Source organism: Bombina bombina, chromosome 11, assembly GCF_027579735.1.
Source record: "Bombina bombina isolate aBomBom1 chromosome 11, aBomBom1.pri, whole genome shotgun sequence".
In the NCBI taxonomy this organism is placed as follows: Eukaryota; Metazoa; Chordata; class Amphibia; order Anura; family Bombinatoridae; genus Bombina; species Bombina bombina.
The window spans coordinates 125,884,526-125,896,897 of NC_069509.1; positions in this window are offsets into that span (position 1 = coordinate 125,884,526).

Below are 12,372 nucleotides of genomic sequence, written 5' to 3' on the forward strand. Positions count from 1 at the left end.
CGCAAATAACTAATTAAATTACTAAGCCCCCTAAATTAACCCCAATTTCCTAAAATTAAAAAATACCAATTTACAATTAAAATAAAAAACCTAACATTACTTTAAAAATAAAAAAATAAGTTTAAATTAATCTTTCATTACAAAAAATAAAAGTCTAACATTACAGAAAATAATAAACCAAATGATCAAAAATAAAAAAATGAAACCTAATCCCTATGAAAATAAAAAAGCCCCCCCCAATCTAATCTAAAGTACCAATAGCCCTTAAAATTGCCTTTTTTAGGGCATTGCCCTAAGTTAAACAGCTATTTTACCTCTAAAAAAATACAAAGTCCCCCAACAGAAAAACCCCCACCCACCAAACCCCCCAAAATAGAAAAAAAGCTAACACTAAAAAAATCCTAAACTACCCATTGCCCCTAAAAGGGGATTTGTATGACCATTGCCCTTAAAAGGGCATTCAGCTCTTTTACAAGTGTCCATGAAACCCCAAATTTAAAAAAATAAAAAGATAAGCCTAAGTCTAGCCCCCAAATAGGTACTCACGGTTCCTGAAGTCTTCTTCCAAGCGGCCAACATTTTCTTCCAAGAATGGACCCCTTCTTTCTTCATCCAGGACCAAGGCAGTGTGGAGATGACCGCGGACCAGGACCGGCGACTGCGGAGCCATGGAGCGTGGAGGATCCTCTTCGTATGATCACTGCCATACACTGACTAATGAGACACAAGTGTGAAACAATTGAGAAACAATTGCCTCTTGATTGATAGTATACCGCAAACAAAAGACCCAAAAGGGCTAAGATATACCTATAGATAACCTCACACTTATCAAACACTAAAATTAAATATATTTGAGGATTACCCACATTAGGATACCATTGCCAAACCCTTTCTGCTATTTTCTAAATTGATACGATATCACATCCAATAGATTTTGTTTTGTAGCGGAAAGATATTTCCCCAATGTCACCAACTTAAGCAATCTGATCATAGGCACTACCTATGACTGATTGGTCTCTATACCACAAGTGACTATAGCAATACCACTGCCAGTTACTAGTTCATGATACCCCAAGGCACCAGATTAATTCACTTTTCAAAACGTGGCTAACAAAATGTACTGCTGTCTGACCACAATAAAGATTGTTACACATACAATGCTTAATAAGAAATGGGCCTTGATGTTACGTTAATGTCATAAACTGTACACACTTATGAAGACATATCAAGACTCGTTGAGTCCAAAATAGGGACCTCGGAACATCGAATATATAGAGGCGGTCCAAACAGCGACTGTGCTCTCTACTATATTTTATTCTTAGCAACTTTGATTACCAGAAATGTTGCAAAATACATATAAGAGATGCATATAACATTTCCAACTGACAATTTCTGTTTCTCTTGGAAAGTACCCAAAAGGCAGGGGGTCTGAAGTGATCGCCGCTAATTGGTTTGCATACTGCAACATTTTTTTGTACTGAATGTTAAATGAGGATACAGAGGTAAGCTGATCTGATCCGTAAACCGGAAATGAAGTCACGACTTTCGTTTTCCATTTCTGATACATCTAAATACATGCAGCTATTATTGCCGTGAGCACGTTCACGGCAATAACCCATATATGACATTAAATATGTTTACAAATAATCCCTATATTTGACAATTAAAGTAACTTTATTTTCAAAATGCCAAGCGGAACCGGAAGTGGAAAGTTTTGTAAGCCACATCCGGGTATTCCAGCAAACCCCTATTTAAAGATGCTTTGCTTACCACTGGATCAGTCTTGAAAAAGGTCTATTGAGGACCGAAACGCGTAGACCCTTTGGTAAGCATCTTTCCACTTGATTTCTATTATATTTTTAACTGTATTACGCTATGTTGTTATTTTGGGTTACAGGAATCTACTAGGGACGACAATAAGAGCCGCTGATTGCCTCAAGTACATTGGGATCCCTGGAATTTACCTTGTCTCACCCGTTATATATATATATATTTTTCACCTCCTTTCTTTCAACATCCTATATTGTTTTACTCCTTATTTTTTTCACTTTGCTCTGTTGTGGTTAGACTTGGATTTTTTTCACCACTGTGATTTTTTTCACCACTGTGATATTATTTGGATCACCTTCATTGGCCACATTTGGATTACAAATGAACTAATTTTTACGCTTCCCTTTTTTTGATTTTTTTGTACCGATTTTTGCACCCACTTTGTTCTTCCTTCCCCTTTGTTGAACATCATTCTTTCGATTTTTCATTGACTTTATATTTGACTTTTAATTGCCTTCCAATTCGTTTTTTTAGGATCCCTCACTATTTTTGGACTTGGATTTCCTCGTTTTTTTGTGTCGGAGTTCTAGTCTCCACTCGATATTATTTTTTGTGTGACTTTTTTACTTTTGTTTTCCTGTGATTTTATATTAATTATTATTACTCCTATACTGTGTTGCAATCTGCCACATTGCATTTGTTCTCATTTTCACTGTGTTGTAATTTGCCACATTGTATTTGTTCTCTGGCAGCTTTCAAGCATTCACACCCAGGTCTGCTCTGGAATTGGGTCATTCACATTACGCTACACGCACCTCCCACAATTCACCACGGTGTACACCACATTATGGATCCATAACTGACTTCGCTGACCCACAGCCTCCCACCCATTGAATTCTCAGACAGCTTGATTTACCTTAAAACGTACCCTAGACTTCCATGTTGATTATCAGTATGTTAGGTTTATTCTGATTTTTTGATTTTTTGGTTTTGCTAGCAATCTTATGGTTTTAAACATTTTTTATTGCATTTCTTATATATTGGCTCGGCACTTTTTGCCAATATACTATTTGTTTTTACCCTTATTTTACTATTTATGCCGCTTTGTTTTATCTGATTGTAATAAATCCACATTTTAAACATATTGGCAGTTTTGTATATCTGTCCCTTGGCCTTTTGGCGCTGTACCGATCCTTGTGTCTCAGTATAACTTTTTTCTGGGGGAGGTTAGACCCCATTTTTTGGTTACAGCTTAGGGCACTCTTAGCGCTAGAATACCACCACTATTATCTATTGATACACTGACTAATGAATGCAAGGTACGCTTTTAAATATGGCGTACCTTGCATTCCTATTGGCTGAAAAAATTCAAATCAGCTAATAGGATGAGAGCTTCTCAAATTCTTTTGGCTGATTTGAATTAGCCAATAGGATTTGAGCTACTGAATCATTGTGGACCTGGAGGCTGTAATTATTTGTCCTGAATATTTATATAATATTCATTGGTCCTACCTCTGATCTATATGTACGCATATCATTTGACTTATTTAGTAAATCCTGTTAGCCTTGTATTTATTCATCTTATGCTCTGTCCATAGGAGCTGTACTGTAACACTGCGCACATTACACTGACATCCCCATGGTAACGGTGATGCTGATACCTGATTGGTTGCCGGACGCACGTGACCATGACATGTACCAGGAGTTGGATGCTGGCACTACAAGATTGATGTATATATTGTTCCGATCATCACATTAACCTGTGTCCATGGGCAAGTGAGTAAGTGAGTTGATATATATGCACCTTTCATCCTATAAGTTTAATTATAGTTTAGATGAGTATGTGTATTACATGCGCAGAACTTCGGGTCTGTATATACTCCTGTGTTTGTATTTCCTTGTTTTACACTCTTCCTGTCCCACGTAATAATAGTCACGATTCTCTGTAACACTGTACTATTGATTGATGAGATGCTAAGACCGTTTCTATCATTAACACATGACGTTTTATTTTGTTTGTGACTAGGTGGTTACTATAGTGACCGTTTGGCAGTTTTTCTGTCCTAATGGGGGGGTGATTTAGTATTCCTATAAGTTTGTTACACTTTGTATATTCTGTGTCTGAGGAAGGGGATACTTTGTCCCTGAAACATCACTATTCACGGTAAACTTTTTACTTGTTTGGAAAAAAACAGATAGTTCAAGTTTTTTGTTCACATCTGTTGATTTCACTAGCACCCTGGCAGCTGGTATATGGAGTGAGAGTGCACATCTAAGATATATATATATATATATACACACACACACACACACACACACACTTAGATATGTATATGTATGTATATATACATTATAGTCCTTTGCAGTCAAACACAGTCTCATATACCTTTTGAACCCTTATAACCCTTTTTAAAGGGACATAAAACCCAACAATTTTCTTTCATGATTCAGATAGAACATGCAATTTTAAACAACGATACACTTTACTTCTATTATCAAATATGCTTTGTTTTCTAGTTATCCTTTGTTGAAAAGCAGGGAGGTAAGCTCAGGAGTGTGCACGTGTCTGCAGCACTATGTGCCAACAGTTTTGCAATAATGTTATACATCAGCAAGAGCAGCACTATTTTCTGTCATGTAGTGCTTCAGATATGTTCACGCTACCTATTTGGATAACACTTTAACAAAGAACAACATCAAAATGATGCAAATTTGATAAAAAGAGTAAATTTTAAACTTTTTAAAAATTGTAATCTCTATCTAAATCAAGAAAGAAATTTTTTTGGTTTCATGTCCCTTTAATAATATCTATAAGAATAATTTTTATATATGTACATATATTTATAAATATTTTTATGTTGTGTTTGGTGCAATCTTTTGCCATATCCCTTAACACAAGGTCTTTACGCTCGTGCAGTCACGTTTGCTTTCAGATTGTAATATGAGCACAAGTTAGTGCATCTTTATTCCCAATTTTAGGGTCTGTCCTGTTGTCCCGGGAAGATTGACGTCTGTCTCACATTGCCCCATGCATTTTTGTTTTTTATTCTATTGGGCCCATACATGGTCATCATGTGACCACATGCTACCAATACACAGTCAGTGGTATTTGTCGTATGTGACTGCATGCGCCTTGTTGACTCTTCTTTGAGCTCAGGCATGAGAAGGCAGGGACCGTGCCACGGTGTTGTTTTTTCGAGGACTAACTTGGGAGTTCTGACTAGTCACCTCAGGAGCCTCACTGTGTCTACTTACTAGTGGAGTGTGGCAGTGTGCTGTGACTCTCTGAGGAAAGCGGTCAGGACTACTCTGGCCACAGGTAAGTTCTAAGAGAAGTTCAAACTCAGAGTTGGATCATCAGCATTGCTAGAGATTTATCTCCCCTTTAATCCCAGGCTGTTTATACACAATTTATTGCTTTACAGTTGTACGATTGGTTTTACTCCTATCCCTGGAGTGACTGCACCCAGTCTCCATTATTATTTCACATAAAGCAGGTATTCCTTCTAATCCTGAATGTTAGAGAGGTGGTCTTACTACCCAGGCAGGAGGGTGAGGGGACAAAGGGCAGGCTGATATCAAACCATTGCTACAACTAAAAGTAGAAAAAAGTCAGATTACTGTGTGTAGCAGGTGGGGGGGTCAGCAGCCGTGCAGGGTGGGTGCCAGCGCAGCAGCAGCAGCCAGGGCAATGTGTCTGCTGTCTGCTCCGTTTCATTTTTTGCAGAGTGATATGTAGTGGTCTTTGAACCGATCGGCAGCATAAGGTAATTATTTAAAAGTTGTACACAGGGCAAAAGTTTTTATGGGATTTATATACTACTCCAAATGCCTTTTTCTTTTCCACAGAGCACTTAATACCTGGTAAACCTCAGGATTTAAACAAATGTACAAAGCTCTCCAAATAAAGCGTGACAGTGCCGGGAATATACAAACACTGAAGTCACTGATCAGGACTAAACAGGACTAAACCGAGACAGGAGGCAAACAGTTTTTACTGCACCCAACTCACCACTCCAAGGAAGCCTTGTAATCTCTAACCGGCAGGGGACTATGGCACGTAGCCAACCCTACCCCTTATGTTACGGTTCGTCTGGAAAGTTGCAATCCAAGCACTCCTCCGCGAAGTACATTGCACCTCCTTGAGGCTAACCAGCTTGTACGATCGTCGCTTCCGGGTGACGTCATTAACCATGTATAGGCCAGCTGTCAGTGATACAGTCACTCGCTTCATTTGCCTCCATAGCCTCAATGTTTCCAGGACATCTCAGTAACCCTCGGCTGCCAGGTGAATAAAGGATAGGAGGGCTCCTCTCCCTCCTCAATAACATAAAGCAAATAGATCCAAAAAGAACACCTCTCACAGGGAATTAAAGTTAAAAGTCACAGCTTTATTTCCAAAGCATTAAAAAGCACACTGGTACCATCTCATGTAGGGGAAAGGGAGTAGAATCGGTCTTGCGTGTTTCGGCAAATCGTAGCCGTAATCATAGAGTATCTATGATTTCGGCTACGTAAGACCGATTCTACTCCCCTTCCCCTACATGAGATGGTACCTAGAAAGCATCCCCCTATTCATAAAAGTCAGTTATCGGAGTGCTTATACTTTAAAAAAAAAAAAAAACCTGTGTGTTATGTTCTGCCACTTGTTAGGCCCACTCCCTAGACCCCAGCCTGGCTCCTGCCCACCACATATTACACTTTTGCTCAGTAAGGGGGGGGGGGGGTGTCCCTCTTTTGGATTTTGAAATGTTGGGAGGTATGCTAACCTGCACTTTTAAGAAGGTTAAAATAAGAGAATAGCTTTAAATAGAGCTGCAGGGGAGACAATTGTATCATAGTGAGTAGTAACCATCATATTATAGTTGAGAAAAGTTATTTTTCCCTATTTTGTGACATTGAGAAAACACCTCAAAACAAAACTATAGGAATCTTTTATTAATTTTGGCTTGTACCATAAAATTATGTTAGTCAAGTTTTCTATGTGTTTTGTGTGTGACTGCAGGCTTTTTAACTACTCTTGTGTGTGACTGCAAGCTGTTTAACTGCTTTTGTGTGTGACTGCAGGGTGTATAACTGCTCTTGTGACTGAAGGCTTTATAACTGCCCTTGTGTGTGTGACTGCAGACTGTATAACTGTCCTTGTGTGTGTAACTGCAGGCTGTATAACTGCCCTATAGGAATCTTTTATTAATTTTGGCTTGCACCATAAAATTATGTTAGTCAAGTTTTCTATGTGTTTTGTGTGTGACTGCAAGCTGTTTAACTGCTCTTATGTGTGACTGCAAGCTGTTTATCTGCTCTTGTGCGTGACTGCAGGCTGTATAACTGCTCTCGTGTGTGACTGCAGGCTGTATCACTGCCCTTGTGTGTGTGACTGCAGGCTGTAAAACTGCTCTTGTGTGTGACTGCAGGCTGTATAACTGTTCTTGTGTGTGACTGCAAGCTGTATAACTGCTCTTGTGTGTGACTGCAGGCTGTATAGCTGCTCTTGTGTGTGACTGCAGGCTGTATAACTGTTCTTGTGTGTGACTGCAAGCTGTATAACTGTTCTTGTGTGACTGCAAGCTGTATAACTGTCCTTGTGTGTGTGTGTGTGTGTGACTGCAGGCTGTATAACTGCCCTTGTGTGTGTGACTGCAGGCTGTATCACTGCCCTTGTATTTGTGATTGCAGGCTATAACTGCTCTTGTACTATGCCAGATTTGTATTTAAAATATCAGTTTGGTCTTTCTGTGTGAATTTTCATTTTACAGTAATCTTGTTTAAATACAAAACGCATATATTTTACTTTTACAACTTTGTTGCATACTCACTTTTTACAAACATAACATATATATTACAGCCAATATAACTGATAATAAGTAGATTCATAAAGTGTAAAAATAAAATCTGCAAACACAAACTAGACATTATGATGTTGGCTCAAAGGCTAGATTTCTGTTTTCCCTAAGCATAAAGGGTATAAAATACATGAGCTATTTGTTCAGTCAGCCCAAACAGTACATAGGAAAAAAAAAGGTTTATATTTTTCCAGTAATCACTTTTTATGAGTACTAAGACAATGTATTTCTTCCTTACATCAGAGGGGAAACAAGGACATTGGTAATAGGTGACTCCATTTTAAGAAATGTACAGATAGATGATGATAAAGGATATTTGAGATAGGTTAGAATGTTTCCAGGTGCTGCTGCTCAAGAATTGTGTAATAACCGCTCTGGATACCGACCATCGGGGCAGTGGTAGGGATTCGGAGACACAACCCCTGACCCGGGGAAGAGTATCCTGGACGTTGATATTCTGTGATTCATAGTAGTAAGGAGTTATTGCAGGATTCATGAAAAGTTAAACATATGTATGCAATATATCTGTCTTCAAAGGAAACATAATAGTTACAGTGACTCATAGTTACTAGGAGTTGCTGCAGGATTCATGAAGTATAAATCATAACAATGCAAGATATTTAGGCTTCAATGAAACAGATAGGATATTGTGATTCATAGATGCAAGGAGATGTTGCAGGTTCACAGTACATAATAATAGTTAGAGCTGTATGCCAGAGTAATAAGCAGAACAGCACAGGTGATAGGCAAGTTGCAAGTTGATGCATTAAATACTATTGTGGCAAATATTGGAGAATCACAGGGAAGCAGTTTAACTGAACACATAAATGCAGAGTTCTGAATATACAGTATCTCACATTTTTGTAAATATTTTATTATATCTTTTCATATGATAACACTGAAGAAATGACAGTTTGCTGCAATGTAAAGTAGTGAGTGTACAGCCTGTATTGCAGTGTAAATTTGCTGTCCCCTCAAAATAACTCAACACACAGCCATTAATGTCTAAACCGCTGTCAACAAAAATGAGTACACCCCTAAGTGGAAATGTCCAAATTGGGCCCAAAGTGTCAATACTTTGTTTTGTTTTGTTTTCCAGCACTGCCTTAACCCTCTTGGGCATGGAGTTCAGCAGAGCTTCACAGGTTGCAACTGGAGTCCTCTTCCACTCCTCCATGACGACATCCCAGAGCTGGCAGATCTTAGAGACCTTGTGCTCCCCAACCTTCCGTTTGAGGATGACCCACAGATGCTCAATAGGGTTTAGGACTGGCTTGGCCAATCCATCACCTTTACCCTCAGCTTCTTTAGCAAGGCAGTGGTCGTCTTGGAGGTGTGTTTGGGTTCGTTTTCATGTTGGAATACTGCTCTGCGGCCCAGTCTCCAAAGGGAGGGGATCATGCTCTGCTTCAGTATGTCACAGTACATGTTGGCATTCATGGTTCCCTCAATGAACTGTAGCTCCCCAGTGCTGACAGCACTCATGCAGGCCCAGACCATGACACTCCCACCACCATGCTTAACTGTAGGCAAGACACACTTGTCTTTGTACTCCTCACCTGGTTGCCGCCACACACGCTTGACACCATCTGAACCAAATAAGTTTATCTTGGTCTCATCGGACCACAGGATATGGTTCAAGTAATCCATGTCCTTAGTCTGCTTGTCTTCAGCAAACTGTTTGCAGGCTTTCTTGTGCATCATCTTTAGAAATAACTTCCTTCAGGGATGACAGCCAAGCAGACCAATTTGATGCAGTGTGCGGCGTATGGTCTGAGCATTGACAGGTTGATCCCCCACCCTTTCAACCTCTGCAGCAATGCTGGCAGCACCCATACATCTATTTCTCAATGAGAACCTCTGGATATGACGCTGAGCACGTGCACTCAACTTCTTTGGTCAACCATGGTGAGGCCTGTTCTGAGTGGAACCTGTCTTGTGAAACCGCTGTATGGTCTTGCCCACTGTGCTGCAGCTCAGTTTCAGGGTCTTGGCAATCTTCTTATAGCCTAAGCCATCTTTATGTAGAGCAACAATTATGTTTTTCAGATCCCCAGAAAGTTCTTTGCCATAAGGTGCCATGTTGAACTTCCAGTGACCAATATGAGAGAGTGTGAGAGCGATAACACCAAATTTAACACACCTGCTCCCCATTCACACTTGAGACCTTATAACATTAACGAGTCACATGCAGGGCCGGACTGGGGAAAAAAGCAGCTCTGGAAAAAGTAAAGGCCAACCCTGTAGTCTGTTGAACCCATAGATTGCATACGTCACATCTTTTTAAGGACATTAGTGGGATACTCCTTCCCTGGGATTTTCTTTTCCATAATGAACTGATATTAATTTGTAATGAAAGTAAATATCACATTCTTATTATATAAAGCGCCCTACAACACAATTCTATCTATGTCACCTTTTCACAGTTGGAAAAGATTGTCTGTAGTGGATGGTTGCAGATCAAGGAGAGATTTGCATAAGAATCCCTTAACAAAAAGTAGGATACATAGTTTAAGGGAATTTAAAAATACTTGGAATAAAGCATATGTGAAAACTCAATGGGCCTACATATACATATTAACACGCAATCTATCTATAAACCAGCACCCCAATCTTGATTGTAGTGGTGTGCAAACCCAAAATAAGTGAAATCACAAAAGATTTATGCCACCTAACAATGTAAACAGAGAAATTTTATATATATATATACAGTCTAAATATATCTCTGTCATACAGTTACAGGCAGGCAGAATTTAGTATTTTTAAACCTACCTTTCTTAATTATTTTCTAAGTTGTATTCTAGTTTCTTCTTGGTAGTGCACTGCTGCTTCCTATAAGTGCCGTGAATGCCATCCCAGGTGGCCTCCAGCTTGGCTCTCTACTAAACTAGTAGTTGTGTGCTTACGTGATGTCCTCCCCATCCCTCTCATATTCCCTCCCCACAGTGCTATTGCCTGATGCCTGTCTTGATACAAATTTGAAATTTGTGAGGCATCTATTGGAGCGGGAGCCTGCTGAGCAGCAGCTGCTTGAGTCTTCCTGACTGTGCTCAAAACAGAACGGCCGCTCCGCTCCCTCACTTGTTCACAATGTGCTGAATATGAAGCCTCTGTCTATCTATGTGCTGATTGTGCTCTGCTGCTCAAGCAGGTTGCCGGCCCGGCTGCTGCACTCCATCACACTGTGCTGCCCGTGCTCTACTGCTAAGTGCTCTCCACACACACTCTGTGTATCCCGGCGCCCCAATCCGGCCCTGGTCACATGACATCGGGGAGGGAAAATGGCTAATTGGGCCCAATTTGGATATTTCCACTTAGGGGTGTACTCACTTTTGTTGCCAACGGTTTAGAAATTAATGGCTTTGAGGCCTATTTATTAAAGGTCTGTCGGACCTGATCCGACAGTGCGGATCAGGTCCAACAGACCTCGCGATCCGACAGTGCGGATCAGGTCCGACAGACCTCGCTGAATGCGGAGAGCAATACGCTCTCTGTATTCATCATTGCACCAGCAGGGGGTTGTTAATCAACCCGATCATACTCGATCGGGTTGAATTGTCGCGATCTCTGTCTGTCTGCTCAGAGCAGGCAGACAGGGTTATGGAGCAGCGGTCTTTAGACCGCTGTTTCATAACTGCGGTTTCTGGCGAGCCTGCAGGCTCGCCAGAAACACAGGCCCTCAAGCTCCATTCTGAGCCTGATAAATGGGCCTCTGTGTGTTTAGTTAATTTGAGGGGACAGCAAATTAACAGTGTTATACAGGCTGTACACTAACTACTTTACATTGTAGCAAAGTGTCATTTCTTCAGTGTTGTCACATGAAAAGATATAATAAAATATTTACAAAAATGTGAGGGGTGTACTCACTTTTGTGAGATACTGTATGTATATATGCAGGAGGATATTTGAGTAATGACAACTTGTAGCAGTGATCAGTTGTAAAGTTCAGAGAATGATTCAGTTGTAACAGTTAGAGAATGATTGTCTCAAATACAAGTTGTAATTTAGATCAAGTTCAGAGTCCAGGAAACAATGCAGGAAATATATGGATACTTGCGATTAGAAGAATGTAGGCTTTAGCTGACAGGTAAGGCTGTAGTTTGAATATCTCAGGAAAATTCCATGCTGGACAAACTCAGACCTTTGTAAATCTGGAACAAAACTTAAAAGCTAATGCAAAGCACAAAAGTCCTGACATGACTTAATAAGAGGCTGAGGGGATGGTGTATGAATAATGAATTAGGCAGGAAAGTTCCCACATTAGAATGAATGCAGACTCTCCAAACAGCATGATTGACAGAAACAGGGAAGGCAGTCTTAAAGGGATAGTGATAGTAGGCAGGCATATGTTACAAATTGTTAGGACAGCTAGAAAAGACAAGGAGTTAGATATTACTGTTCACCTATGTACACATGATCTGGCAAGCAATGATGATATCTGTGTTCAAAAGGAGTTTTTTAAACTAGGAAATTGTTTAGATCATGTGGCTGCATCTGTGTCTTTTTCTGAGGTTTTACCATTAGGTGCCAGCGGCAAACCCAATGTATTAACCGGTTGGTTGTCACGGGCCAATCAGATCATGCATTAATGCCCCCAAGGTTCACTTGGTGTGGATGCCAGAGGATTAGTGGGGCGTCCCCCTAACCCCCCAGGCAGAGGCAAAAACAAATAGTGAAGATGGGTGACTTACAGTGCCCATCTGATTGGCCCGTGTCTCCGTGAGGTAATGCAGTGTATTATAGAATTGAACTCCTGGCT